The following is a 12,551-nucleotide window of genomic DNA, read 5'->3' on the forward strand; positions in this document are numbered from 1 at the left end:
GCTTTCCTTTCTTGATGGGAGGACCGGGAGCAACTCTCTGCCCCCATATGCCTGTGGGCTTCTTACCAGTCTCTCGGGGCCATTCAATGATTCTGGATCACAGAATAAGATTTTTAACAAATTTTGGAAATCATTAAGCACAGTATCTTCTATTTGCAGAGAAGAAGCCCATGTCCAAGAGGAATTAAGTGCCCAAGGTCATCCAACCAGTCTGTGGCATAGCCAGAGCCATAATTCTGCCTTTTGACCCTAAACCCATGCTGGGTCTATGGCCATCAGACCATGGCTGACACTGAAACCCCATGTCACAGAGGAAACGTGGCATTCCACAACCCCCTTCAAAGTCAAGTCCACCCACGGTGCATGGACACCATCCCTGAGAATTTGAATATCTAAACAGTATCTAATCATAAGATTCATAGCCCAGAAACCTCACTGGGTTTAAGAACTGACTTAACTTCTTACATTGAGTGTGTACATGAAGGATCCAGTATTTCCTGGGTGATATTTTCCTAACACATAAGATGGTTTTAGCGCTAGGTCTGCCCTGCTTCCCAAGGTTATTAAGAAGGTCATTGGGGGGGTGTCATTCTAACAGTGATCACATAGATGGGCTTGACGCCCACACACTTGGGTTTGATTCTTGCTCATTTGCAGTGAGCTTTGGACAAATCCTACCACTCTGGCCATCAATTTTCACATCTCTAAAGAAGAAGAGGCAAAAAGACTTCTAGCTCATAACTTTGTGGAGAATTAAAATGAAATAGACATTAATCCAAGCGTAGGACAGAGTGCCTGGCCCTATGCAACCTTGTGTTCTTCCTCAGCATTTCCCTTGTGTACCTGGCCTTCCCTAACCGGACTCCAGGTTCCCCACAGCTCAGTTCCTTAAAGTAAAAGGCTGACATACAAGGGACACTTAATAAATGCTTCCTTTAGAAAGCAGAGGAGGTCACGATGCTGGCCCTGGAGCAGCTTTGACTGCGGGAAAACAAGAGGATAAGCTGGCACGCTGAGAGAGCTTACTATGTGCTAAGAGAAGTGCTTTGCAGGTGTTCTCTCATTTAATCCCGAAGGCATCTTCGTAACACATGCACTATTGCAAAGCTCATTGTACACTTTCAGAAATATAGGTGCCAAGAGAGTAACACACCCAAGGTCACAAATCTACGTAGTGGCAGTGTTGACCTTCAAAATTCCTCCAACGTTGAGCTGGGTTTACAGACTTGCTGCCTTTCCATGCCCTCAAGCTCTGATCTTTCCACATTTCTCCTGGGGTCCACTCAGTAAGGAACTGGTCACAGCTGCCTTATGAGATTTCTTTCTAACTGTGTATGTTCATTGGCTAGGGCTGCCAGAAAAAAAGAACCACACACTGGGGAGGCTTACGCAGCAGAAAAGTATTCCCTCATAGTTCCAGAGGCTGGGAGTCTCCCTCAGGTTTGGTTTCTCCTGAGACCCCTCTCCTGGAGTGGAGATGTCTGTCTTGCTGTATCTCCCACATTCAATGAGCCCAGTCTGAGTTGTCTCTGTCCTAATCTCCTCTTCTTTAAAAACACAAATCAGGCTCCATAGGCTGGCCGGTGGCATGGCCGACGAGGAGGAAGACCCTACTTTTGAGGAAGAAAATGAAGAAAGTGGAGGAGGTGCAGAAGGTGGACAGGGTAAAAGGAAGAAACTTTTTTCTAAAGAATCAGAACTCCTTGACTACAAGTCTAAGGTTATGATGGATCCTGGAACAGGTGCTGATGGTAGGAATTAAGTTGGGCCTTCGGACTAAAGCATTGGACAAGACAGAGAGTGCGATGTATGATGTATGGGGTTTGGGGATGGCCAGAATCCTGAGTCAGTGGATATTCTTGAAGACCTTGTCATAGAGTTCATCACTGAAATGACTCACAAGGCAATGTCAATTGGAAGACAAGGTCGTCTTCTTGATTTGAAAGGACCCAAGGAAGTTTGCTAGGGTTAAAGACTTGCTTACTATGAATGAAGAATTGAAACGAGCTAGAAAAGCTTTTGATGAAGCAAATTATGGATCTTGACACTTTCTGTATTTTCTGAAGCTTCATTATTTTCTGGGGAAACCATGTATAATAACTGTATATTTTCCACAGTAAGGTCTCAGTATCTATCCATGTATATGCAAGATGGAGAAACACAAAGTTTTCAGCTGCTTTTATTTTCAGGTCTTCAATTTTAGAGTGAAATTTGAGCCTTGAATTGCCTGCCCTTATATGACTATACTTGATTTACTTGTTGGGTTTTAATGACCACATGTAAGTTGAAATACCTTGCAAACCATGCAGTTCCTTCTGACTTTGACTCTAAATGATGAAGTAGTATTTACGTGTTGAGTGTATTTGTGCCTTTGTAGGCTATACAATAGTTGTTTAATATCTGAAATCTAAAGGGCACCATTGATTATGATTGCTAAGATGTTTCGTGTATTCTAAAGTTTTTAGACTACAGAAGTCTAAGAAATTATTAAAAGAGTGAACTGGAAAAAAAAAACACAAATCACATTGATTGGTGTCCATACTAACGACCTTGTTTTAATTTAATTACTGTTTTAAACTCCAAATAGTCACATTTTGAGGTCCTAGGGTTAGGACTTCAATGTATCGATTTGGGGTGGCCATAATTCAGTCCATAACAACGGGATTAACCTCACACATGTACCTCCTCCTAAACAGTTCTGAAATCCACAGGTGTAGACATAATGGACAAAGAGAGGGGATAGGGAAAGAGGCGGGGGCATAGTTTCTGCCTAGAAAGATGTACAGATTTCTTTTCAAACACCTTTCTGTGACCCCTTCAGCCCCCTTGAGTGATTTTACTACTTTATCATTCCCTGCACCATCCATATTCTCTAATGAGCACTTTATACTGTGTATCTCTGCTCAGAACCACCACGTACCCACTCTGTAGGTTGTGCTCTGCTTAAAGACACTTGGGACAGGGGTGAATGACAGCTGAATCCAGGCCTGAATCCACTTGCCAGGGCAGGGGGTGCACAGGACTGCATCTTCCTAAGACTGGGATGTCTTTTTTTTTGATGCAAAAAAAAAAAAAAAAGGCACATTTTTCTAATTGGTCTCCCCAGATGAGTACTTTCTCTAATTTGTCCAAAATCTTCATCTGGGCTAATGTAACCCTGCCTCTGCCCCCTCATCACCCAGTCCCCTCCCCAGCCGTCTGAAATTTGGTTTTCTTCTGGAACTTCCTTCTCAATCCCCCTTTCACCCACCCAAACTGGTGGCTTGTTCTCAGGTTCTGTTCCACATCATTGGACACAGCTCACCTTTCAACCTTCAACACTCTTGACCTCCTGGACTCCCCAGCAATTGCCTCGTGGCTCCTCTCCTACCCCTGAGATAAATGTGCTGATCCATCTGCCCTTCTCTCTTGACTAGATCTTGGAGATGCCAGCCACACTCCCTTCTCCACCTTAACTATGCGGGAAACTTAGAAATAGATGTCTATCTATTGTCTTCCATCCCTTTTGGATTAGACCTATTTGGGGAACAAAACAACCAGCTTAATGTAAGCAGCCATCCACTCCTCAAGCCCAACAGAGCTACCAATCAACACTTTATCTTCCCAGACAGGTGCCTATGCTCTGTCTCTGTTCGTCAAAATCCCATTTCTTTCCAACTCAAAACCTCTCTGATCCACAAAATGTTCCCTGAACCACTCCCTGCTTCTGAAACAATGGCCTGCAACATTTCTGTAAAATCCATCATTTGTGGCTTGATGTTGGAATTTATTCCCATGTCTGTGGATATGAAGAGAGACTGATAATATCAGAAAAGATAGGGACCCCTGGGTGGCTCAGCGGTTTAGCGCCTGCCTTTGGCCCAGGGCGCGATCCTGGAGACCCGGGATCGAATCCCACATCGGGCTCCCGGTGCATGGAGTCTGCTTCTCCCTCTGCCTGTGTCTCTGCCTCTCTCTCTCTCTCTCTCTCTCTCTGTGACTATCATAAATAAATTAATTAATTAAAAAAAAATTTTAAAAAGTTTAAAAAAAATTTAAAAAAAGAAAAGATATAAGTAGAATGCAGAGGAAAGAGATGGGAGGGGAATATTCCATCTTTGTAAGTGCATCCTTGAGAACAGAATCCTTCGCCAGAATCCTGTGTCTTCGGGTGTTCAATAACCACCTAACAATGGTGGGAGAGAGAAATTTGCTTGTATTTACTCCCAGGAAGGTAAAGCTGTGTCAGGAATGGCAGTCAGGGTAAAGTTTATGCAAATTTCAACTACAGGGACTGAGATTTATTCCTATCTCCACTTCCCAATACCGCCAAAGTCCAACTATTTCTCCTGCTACCCCCAAATATATCAAGTCAGACTTTTAAGTTGACTGTAAACTCTGTATGTTGCTAAATTCTTCTGATTCACCACCACCTCCTTCTATTATTTATAATCTCAATAAGGGAATAGACTACCAGCATCCTACAGAAGCAAACACACAGGAGCTTTAATCTTCTGTCTCTGGCCACAGAGAAGGGCTATTCTCCTCTGGGATCTCTCTTCCTCAGCCACTCTCCCCTCCAAGTTCTAACACTTCCTCTCCTATCTTTTTGCTTTTGATCCTTCAGCACAGATAAAACATATTTCTTGTTCACATCGCAGTGCTGAGAACCAAATGCTTTCCAGGGCATTTCTGCTCCATGTGGAGACTGAAATCTGGAAAAGAGCTATTGGAAGGAACTGATGTCATGGGTGAAATGACTGATGTCATGGATGAGACCATTCCTGACGTCCTTCATTCCCTTGTGTAGACCCAGCTTTTTATCAAGTAGCATTTTCCTTCTGCCTCCAGGATTTCCTTTAACATGTCTTGCAGGCCAGGTCAACAAGTGATGAATTATTTCAATTTCCGTATGTCTGACAGAGTCTCTATTTTACCTTTGTTTTTGAAAGTTATTTTTGCTGGTAGAGAATTCCAGGTGGATAATTGCTTTTTGCTTTTTGGTTCTTTCAGTACTTTAATATGTGGCTCCACTGTCTTCTAACTCACATTTTTTCCAAAGAGAAGTCTTCTAAAATTCTTATCTTTGTCCCTCTGTATATCATCTGTATGTTTTTCCTTTGGGAGATTTTCTCCTAACCATGATTTTTTTTAAATTTTAACATTAATTTAAAAACCTGTCATGGGCTTCATCCTCACCACCATTCTTACCCAGTTGAATTGGATTATGATGTGCCTTCAAATCTTTTTTTTTTAAACGTTTCTTCTGCTTGATTTTTGTTCAGTTTCTTGGATCTGTGAGATTATAGTTTTCTATAATTTTAGGAAATTTTCAGCCAATTTTTTCAGCCTCCCACAACTTCAATTACACCTACATGATGCTGCTAGTGGTTGATCCAGAGCCCACTAATATTCTGTTGATGTTGTCCATTTTCTTTCCTCCGCATGTTCCATTTTAAACAGTATCTACTGCTGAGTCTTCAAGTTCACTAATGTTTTCCTTCACCATATCTAATTTGCTATTAATGCCACTCAGCGTAATCATATTTCAGACATGGCATTTTCATACTTAAGTGATTGACTCAGGTCTTTTCTATTTTAAACTAAATGTCATGCTTTCCCTCAATATCCTCATAATTTTTTCTAACTTCTTAAGCTTATGGAAGGCATTTATACTGGGTGTTCTAATATCTTCCACACCTCTTACTTAGTGGCCCCTATACTGCAAGGCCCTGTCACTCTTTACCCAGGCAATTGTTCAGGAATGTTTCACAGCTCTTCCCCTTGCGAAATGAGACAACGCCTCTCCCTGAGTGAGGGACAAGTTAGCTTACTGTTTATAGTGGATCCCTCAAGTTTAGTGTCACTTACAATGCAAACACATTGAGTCGCACCCATCTGGGCCACATTGTGTTTCTTTGGTGAGAGGTGGCATATGTTGTCAGCTCTGCCGTGAGTAACAGAGTCCTTGTTCTCTGACCCCAGAATCTTGGAGCTTCTGCCAGCATCGAGGAAACACCAACAAGCTAATTTGTTAGCTTATATATAGGTAAAAATCAAACCTGAGGCCCAGCAGGATACAACAGTGAAAACTGGATAAAATGGTAAAAGTGGTATGATCTTTTAAAAATCTCAAGGGCTCCTGTGTGGTTCAGTCAGTTAAGAGGCAGACTTGATTTTGGCTCAGGTCATGATTAGGGTCATGCTTTGGGCTTTGCACTAGGCATGGAGCCTGCTTAAGATTCTCTCTCTCTCTCTCTCTCTCTCTCTCTCTCAACCTCCTCACCTAAAAAAATAAATAAAAATAAAAATCTCAAATGAAGGTCAGGTGGGTGCATGCACACATACTCTCATCCTTTGTTTACATAATACAAACTTTTAAACCCACAAGGATTCAGAGTAAATGGATTTCCCCTCCCAATGGCATTAGCTGAACCACTACCATTTAATAAATATTACATTTTACAATGGCTCATTGCATTCACAAAGAGCAAATCAGAAGGATTCACTGTATACCTGTCTATTCATACGTATTTCCTATATTGACTCTGTATAAGTGATTTCCTGGCCCTAGATAAATCCCTCAATTCTCAGTGCATTCTGGAAATCCCCCATTAGTGCTTCTGGCCTGGAGGGCAGCTGTACGGCTGACATGAGACCCACTGAGCCAGAGTCGCTGAAGAGGGGTAAGAAATGGAAGCAGATACTGATGGTCAGCATCCAGAAAAGGCAGAAAACAAAGGAGAAAATGAAGCAGGTGAGGATTATAAGGCACATGATGGAGAAAGTGAAAAAATACATAGTGAGAAGGAACAGAAACATGAAGTCAGGGAGGATACCGAATCAGAAGAAAGGAGAGCAAAGACAACATGGAACTCAGAAGAAAGCAATTTCGGGAAGAAGAACTTGCATGTGGAAGAGTGCATATACCCTGAGCCATGAGCTCAGTGGCCAATGGAACACCAGTGATGTGGACAGGGGGAGTTTGTGTTCAGGAGGACCTGGCCTGGCACTGGAGCAGCAGAGCACCCTGGCATGATGCCCCATCAACTGCTCCCTCTCTACCCACAATGTACCACCAAATGCCATCACCTCCTCCTCCCTAGCTGGCTCAGATACCAGCTCCTATGATGCCTATGCAGCCCCCGCCTGGCCCCATGACTCTCATCACTCCCTACTCTTCTGGGAGCAGCCCTTCCCCTCCTGGCATTCCTGCAATGCCAGGAAACATCTCAGAACCCTGGAAACCCCTCACGGCACCTGGTGGCACGTGTCCTGATCTCATTTGGGCCTGCAGTTCAGAAGCCGTGGGCCCTACCAGGACTGCCCAGCTTGCCTTGAGTGAAGCTCTCTGGCCTTGGGAAAGACAGTTGATCATGAAGCAGTTATCACTCACCTATTTTGTGTCCAGTGAGGCTAAGCACCATGAGAGTAAGAAAAGAAGACACAGAACTTGTCCAGGAATGAGCTTATCATTGAGGTGAAGAAATAAAATTGATAAAACCATTAAAATACAATGAGATTAAACATAACTAAACTCTGGGGTGGGGGTGGGGGGGTCAAAAGCCAATGCAGCTTGGAGCTGTGCACACATAGAGCCAGGATCATTTAGGCCCTAGTGGGATTTTGCAGGGGGCTGGGCAGTATATCTCTGACCCCTAGGTAGCTGGGGCATTAGGAAACCAACAGTGGCCCAAAGTCATCAAAGACTTACATTCATTATAAAGTCTGAAGCTGGCCTTTGGCAAGAATATAAGGTTCTCTTTCCAGGCCTCCTCATGGACTGTCGGCTCTCCTTAGTAAATCTGTGCGAGCTGCATGACTCCTCGGCAGCTTCCATTCAGATCCCCCATATTTCTCTACTGTCCTGAAAGCTTCATCTCACATTCTGCCCAGAAACAAGTGTAATGCCATCATCTAGGACCCTTATCTATGAGGACTCTTATGATTGTGTTTTTTCTGAAGCCTCAGCCAGGCAAAGAAAAAATTTATTATTGTAACACAATTACTTTTTTTTCTAGGGGGTCTCACTAGCCTTTTTAACAGGTATCGCCAATCTGTATAGAATATTCTATTGCTTGACAGATAGTTGATGCTATTGGTACCCTTTCCATATCTGCAACACTCTCCCTTAGGGCTGTTTCTGGCCATGGTAGCCATGAGCAGAACATGTCAGAAATGATAGAGAATTAATGTTTCTAGGAATAGCCTTCCACTAATGAAAGATGGAAAGTTGAAAGACAAACACCCCAGCTTCCTCAGTCTTCATCTGGGGTCACTGTGGGATACCACTATCTCCTGGGAGTCCCAGCAGGATTGACCTCCAGTTCCCGACACTGATAACTAGTTTGATAGCACACCATTAATTGGTTTCCTTCTCTCTCTCTTTCTCCCTCCCTGCCTCCCTCCTTCTCCCTCCCTCCCTCCCTTCTCCCTCTCTCTCTCCCTCCTTCTCTCTTTCTCCTCCTCCATCTGTCTCCCCCTTTTGGCATTTTCAGGGATCATCTTCCAAATACATTACTTCCACTCAAATCTTTATCCCTAGGTATATTTCTTGGGGAATCCAAACACAGACAATTACTGAAATGAAATCCTAACTAAATGTGGTGTGAACACTAGTAGAGTTGAACTATACAAATCTATGATCAGGGTTGAGTCTAACAACCATGTTAGGTGTTTATGCAGACATTTATATTTATCACCAACTACCTATTTGGTGGGGCCCAGGGCAAAATGAAAACTGTTTGAAAGGAGGAGGCAAATGCTGTCAAAGGTACAATAATATAGGGGCACCTGGGTGGTACAGTTGGTTAAATCTCCAACTCTTGATTTCAGCTCAGGTCATGATCTCAGGGTTGTGAGATCAAACCTTGAATTAGGCCTCTCTCTCAGCGAGGAGTCTGCTTGAGATTCTCTCTCTCCGCTTCTCACCCTGCTCATGCTTTCTGACTCTCTCTCTCTTTCAAATAAATAAACTCTTGAAAAATAAATAAAATAGATAAAATAAAATACAAAATGAATTTTTAAAAATATCCTATAATATAAAGCTTTTTCTTTTCTTCTGCAATCTCTCAAACTTGCCATGGTATTTTTTATTAACTGTTATTTAATGTCCTTGCAGTAAAGAAAAAGGAAACAATTAATAGCATTCTTCTTTACACATACAATTCCAGTCTTAAATGCAAATATAAGAGCATGTAACTCATCTGCAGAATCTCCAGAATTATGTAATTCATACTTTGTAGTTAATTTTGTTCTTATCAAAGCAATGGAAATGCTATTTGGAAAAAAACTAACTCAACTGTTTTTATTTCATTTCATGACATACACACATTCTACCAGTAGCCTATACCTCTTACTGGTGAGTAAGAAAGAACTGAAAGAAAAAAAAAAGTATCATTTGCTCTATCATTTTCCATTTCCTTCTATGTCTTCATTCTCTGCCAAAGTACGTGGTTAAAACAGGGAAGCAACAGTAGTAAGGAAGGACATGACAGGGTCCTGTGGTCATCTGTGTTGCTCAGAAAACCACTGCCTTCTTTCTGGAGTGGGTAAGTTCTGTGCTCCTCCTCCTTCCCCACTCCCATCTTAGTCATAGTTGTGCTAACTTTGTATTTGCTTTCAGTCTTTCCTGGACTCCGATCTGTCCTGGGTCCTATGGAATTCTGTGCCTATGGGGCATCTCAAATGGTCTGTATAAATGGATAGTGACAATAAGAACCAATGGACATCCACATTGCATGTCACTACTCAGCTCACGTGCATGCTCCACTATCCCATTGGACTTCATTTACAAAACACGAATTCAAGGACAACACTATTAAAAGTTTCAAGATGGTGATAGCAGAGTATTAAGCCAGAAGGTGTGGGTCCCTTCTGAGAGTGGGACCTGGACCACTGCACAGATCACCTGCCCTCGATGCCGCCCCTCATCACCAGCCCAGAGAGGGGAACATAGCATGTTGAACACCCTGACATAGGAATCACAGTTCTGCATTACGATCAGCAGATGACCCAATAGATGACCAAGGGCAAGGCACAACTCTTTGATCATCAAAGTCCTTATGAGTTTCCTATATATGATCTTTACAAAGGTCTTATTTCCAAAATTGTATTATTGTACCAGAGAGAGAGAGATTCTCCTTAGAGCTTTTTTCATGTTCAAGCAGGTCTCATTTAAAGCCTACAATGAATTTATTTTTTAAAATATTTATTTATTTATTTATTTTAGAGAGAGAAATAGAGAGACCATGAGTAAGGAAGGGTAAAGGGAGAGGGAGAGAGAGAATCTCCATCAGACTCCCCATTGAGCACAGAGCCCAATGTGCTCTGGGATCAAGACCTGAGCCAGAATCAAGAGGCAGATGCTCAACCAATTGCAGCACCCAGGTGCTCTGAGCTACGATGAAGTTAAAGAACACACCTGCCCCTTTATTTGGAGTCCCCCTCATTCTCACCAGTAAAAGTGACAAAAGCCTGACAGCCTTAGAACCCATCTGGCAAGAGCAAAATCCTTCCTAGACCTTAAGATAAATTCCATGGTTGTTTTTCTCTGAAATTCTTAGGGCTTTGCAGGCTTTCCACTGAGTCATTTTTTAAGCTTGAGTATCCCCACAGATACACGCACACATGCCCTTGGCTTTGTTCAAGCACCCACAGCTGCCTGGCGGGGTCACGAGGGCTGCTGTGCCTGCGGACAGAGGCTTGTTGTGCTCCCTGGCTTCCAGCTGTGTTCCCTGCACCTGCCCTCACCTCTGTTCTGTGCATGGCTGGAATGTCTGCTAGTTTTCCGTATTGGGCCGTGGAGGAACACAAACATTTTGTCTTTTCAGAACGAGACTTCACGTGTGCATGTGTGTGTGTATCTAACTTCCTAGAAACCAGAACTGTTTTCTCTTGCCAGGCGCCACAATGGGTCTTCCTGTGCAGGAGGTCATTTCAATAAGGACTTGGAGCTTAGTAAGTGGAGAAAAGAAGGTCATTCTCAGACAGGATGTTGGGAAGACGCCCTGAGTGAGCCTTGCTGGGCAAGAGACGCCAACAGGACCAAGAATGTGGGCCAGTCCCCCAGGAAGTTATTCATGAGCCTGCACTGTATGATAAACAGGCAACCAAAGCCTTTCTAAACAACAAAAATCACAATACTCCGAATTCCAGAAAATCCTCGAACAATGACTAGACATTCCTTATCCCAAATTTGCTTATTTGTGCACCAAATACTTTCAAAGAAACCAGAAACTGGGGTTCTGACTTAGGGCTCAGAGCTGAATGGAGTATAGAAGGAGATGCATGGGCAATAGCCCTGCTCCCTATCCTCCCTTGTGGGGAGTGCTATTCTCCTGTTGATGTGCCAGTCCTGGTCCCTTTGCCTGGAGTTCCCTCTGCTCCCGAAAGGTGTCTTGGGCCGAAGGTCAGTATGAAGTAGCGTTAAGTTTGATCAGCAGGACAGGGTCAAAAGGCAGGGAGGTGCTTCTGCTGTTCATGTCACCAAACTGACCAACTGAGTTGATCAGGCTAGAAAGCTCTTCCTAAATAAGCCAAAAAACTATCTCATATATATGGGAATCTATATCCACCTGACTTGAAAGTGGTATCAAAGTTCCTTGAGGGTACATTTTTTTTTTAAGATTTTATTTATTTATTCATGAGAGACACAGAGACACAGGCAGAGGGAGAAGCAGGTTCCTCACAGGGAGCCCGATGCAGGACTTGATCCCAGGACTCCAGGATCACAACTTGAGCCAAAGGCAGACGCTCAACCACTGAGCCACCCAGGCGTCCCGAGGGTACATTTTTAATTAAATTATAACATTATTGGGCAGCTCGGGTGGCTCAGCGGTTTAGCGCCGCCTTCAGCCCAGGGCCTGAATCCTGGAGACCTGGGATCAAGTCCCATGTCGGGCTTCCTGCATGGAGCCTGCTTCTCCCTCTGCCTGTGTCTCTGCCTCTCTCTGTGTGTGTCTCTCATGAATAAATAAATAAAATATTTTTAAAAAAATTATAGCATTATTTTTCTGTATCTGTGTACACACATATAATATATACATAATTATAAAATGATATTCTGAATATTGTTTTATAAATAAATATAAATATCTGCAGAATTTAATTTTAAATTCTATTAAATTCTATTAATATTCAATTCTATTCAAAATTTAAAATTAAATTCTGCAGACAGTGATATGTGTGTCACTGTCCCAACACTTGTTTATTGGCAAGACCAACTCTCATGGTTCAGTTAAGCTGCAGTTGAACATTTTACTAGTTTCCCTTTCCCCAGTCCAACTACACACCAGATCCCACTTAATCTGCTCCAATTTTGCTTCTATTTTATTTCTATAGCTTCTTTTTTTTTAAGATTTTATTTGTTTATTCTTGAGAGACACAGAGAGAGAAGCTGAGACATAGGCAGAGGGAGAAGCTCCCTGTGGACAGCCCGATGCAGAACTTGATCCCAGGATCACAACCTGAGCCAAAGGCAGACACTCAACTGCTGAACCACCCAGGCATCCCTCTGTAACTTCTTCTTAAAGATTTATTTATTTATTTATTTATTTGAGAGAGGGAAAGAA

General features: G+C 42.8%; 1 pseudogene; it reads left to right on the plus strand.

Moving 5' to 3' along the window:
• The first annotated feature begins 1,588 nt into the window (after positions 1–1,588).
• Positions 1,589–3,839, plus strand: LOC140626178 (transcription initiation factor TFIID subunit 13-like; annotated as a pseudogene).
• Positions 3,840–12,551: the final 8,712 nt, after the last annotated feature.

This window comes from Canis lupus, chromosome 37 (genome assembly GCF_048164855.1).
Source record: "Canis lupus baileyi chromosome 37, mCanLup2.hap1, whole genome shotgun sequence".
NCBI lineage: Eukaryota > Metazoa > Chordata > Mammalia > Carnivora > Canidae > Canis > Canis lupus.